At 58.4% G+C, this 2500-nt stretch overlaps 1 non-coding gene across 1 annotated transcript in view; it reads right to left on the bottom strand.

Moving 5' to 3' along the window:
• The window catches only part of LOC124608851, a 1910-nt gene extending 1894 nt beyond the window's left edge, over positions 1 to 16 (bottom strand). The window contains exon 1 of the ribosomal RNA XR_006979409.1: positions 1 to 16. This exon is cut by the window's left edge and continues 1894 nt beyond it. This is a non-coding gene — a ribosomal RNA (small subunit ribosomal RNA).
• Positions 17 to 2500: the final 2484 nt, after the last annotated feature.

Genomic DNA, 2500 nt, shown 5'->3' on the forward strand with positions numbered 1-2500 from the left:
CAGGATCAACCAGGGAGCTGCGTCAACTAGAGCTGAGCAGCCGGCCGCCCGGGAGTGTGTCCCGGGGGCCCGCGCGAACACGCAAGCGTCCGCTCAATTATTCTGCAAACAGGAGGAGGCTGAGCTCCCCTGCACAATACACCTCGAAACCCTCTCAGGTCCCGGCGGCGCGCAGCGCCGTCCTAAGTACTTGGTCGGGTTCGAGAGTGGCGCAATCGCCCGGAGTTTGGCGAGTAGACGCTTTAGGTGCGACCACCCGTGCTCCCAACTGAGCTTGCCGCTGCCGACAGAGGCCCGGGAGCGTGCTGTCGTGGCATTGCCGGCGGGAGACAACACGCGCCACCTACGGTGGCCGGCAGCTCCAACGCCAGCGCCACAGAAGGACAAAAGCCCCACTTGGGTGCCGAAGCGAACTCTCCCAGCACAGCGCACGCGCCAACACGTCCGCACAGCTGCGATACAATCCACCTGCGAGAACCGCAGAGGCGACCGAGCAGCAGACGGCGTCGCGGCGCCGAGCGCCGGGCGGCGGCGCATCCTCAGCGCACACAGTCCTCAATCGGACCAGCACACTGCAGATGTCCACCGCGCTTCGCACCGGGCCCGCGAGGACCTACTTTGGCCGCACGGCGCCGCGTGCAGGGTGCGCCGGCGCGCAGCTGCGCCGCCTGCCGCCTCCGTCGGCCGGCGCGCCTGCCACTGGCCGCCCCCACCAGCCGGCTGTAGCGCGTGCGCCCACGCACCGCGCGGCCAGCACGCCGGGAGGCCCCCCCTCACCGGCCGGGGACGGTCCCACCCAGCCACCGCCGCGTATCGCTTCACACCCACATGCCATTCACGTTCGTGGGCATGGTGGGTATCGCTGAAACAACCGGTTGGTAGCTCAACCGATCGTCGCCATCACTGATTCACCTCTAGCGAGAACAACCGCACCACAACGGTTTACCAGTTGTTCATTTGCGTAACGTCACCAGCAAACGTAGACGTCCATCGCCATTTGCAAATTCAACGATTGTTGCATGCCTGTGTCAGGTGTCACGACACACTATGTCTGCCCACATACACGCAACAACATGTGCACGCTTCGCGAACACGTGGAAGGTGGCCCCCGTACGTATGCGATGTCCATTGCGCGAACGACTGTCAACCGGCCTCTGTCGCATGTCGCAGATGTGGAACGCAGTGCACCATGCTATCACGGTGTGTGAGAGGAGACGACTACGTCTGACAACACGCGCCACTACATCAACAGACGGCTCATGCTGATCGCCATCCACGGCATACCATACTGCAATCCAGCTCTTATAGGGAGACGACACGTAGCTGAGTGCACAATATTTGGACCGTATGGTTCGCCGTTGTTGGCGCAGTCGTGGTACGGTCACACATGTACCACGATGTATCATTCAGTACATGAGGACCAATGTGCAGTACAGTGTGTGATTTGGACGTACAACATCAGCGGACAGTTGACACAAGCCGTACCACAACGTAGGCTGTGCTTCGCCATGCGAATGCCAATGAACAACTGCGAAGGGCATTGAGCATGTACGTCCTACTGCCATCCGCATTACAGTGTATAGCTGCAAGGTGTTTCACATGAAGCGATACTCTGGGGACCGGGCAGTGCGAGTAGCAAACTATATTGCGGGGGTTGCAGTTAGGCAACACTACACTAATTTAACGCGTCGTATGACAATTACAGAGCAGGTTAAGGCCCAACGTGTGTTGGGTTAAGGCCCAACGTGTGTTGGGTTAAGGCCCAACGTGTGTTGGGTTAAGGCCCAACGTGTGTTGGGTTAAGGCCCAACGTGTGTTGGGTTAAGGCCCAACGTGTGTTGGGTTAAGGCCCAACGTGTATTGGGTTAAGGCCCAACGTGTGTTGGGTTAAGGCCCAACGTGTGTTGGGTTAAGGCCCAACGTGTGTTGGGTTAAGGCCCAACGTGTGTTGGGTTAAGGCCCAACGTGTGTTGGGTTAAGGCCCAACGTGTGTTGGGTTAAGGCCCAACGTGTGTTGGGTTAAGGCCCAACGTGTGTTGGGTTAAGGCCCAACGTGTGTTGGGTTAAGGCCCAACGTGTGTTGGGTTAAGGCCCAACGTGTGTTGGGTTAAGGCCCAACGTGTGTTGGGTTAAGGCCCAACGTGTGTTGGGTTAAGGCCCAACGTGTGTTGGGTTAAGGCCCAACGTGTGTTGGGTTAAGGCCCAATGTGTGTTGGGTTAAGGCCCAACGTGTGTTGGGTTAAGGCCCAACGTGTGTTGGGTTGAGGCCCAACGTGTGTTGGGTTGAGGCGCAACATAGGTTAGGTTGAGGCGCAACATAGGTTAGGTTGAGGCGCAACATGGGTTAGGTTAAGGCGCAACATGGGTTAGGTTAAGGCGCAACATGGGTTAGGTTAAGGCGCAACATGGGTTAGGTTAAGGCGCAACATGGGTTAGGTTAAGGCGCAACATGGGTTAGGTTAAGGCGCAACATGGGTTAGGTTAAGGCGCAACATGGGTT

The sequence above is a fragment of the Schistocerca americana genome, chromosome 3 (genome assembly GCF_021461395.2).
Source record: "Schistocerca americana isolate TAMUIC-IGC-003095 chromosome 3, iqSchAmer2.1, whole genome shotgun sequence".
Classification (NCBI taxonomy): Eukaryota; Metazoa; Arthropoda; class Insecta; order Orthoptera; family Acrididae; genus Schistocerca; species Schistocerca americana.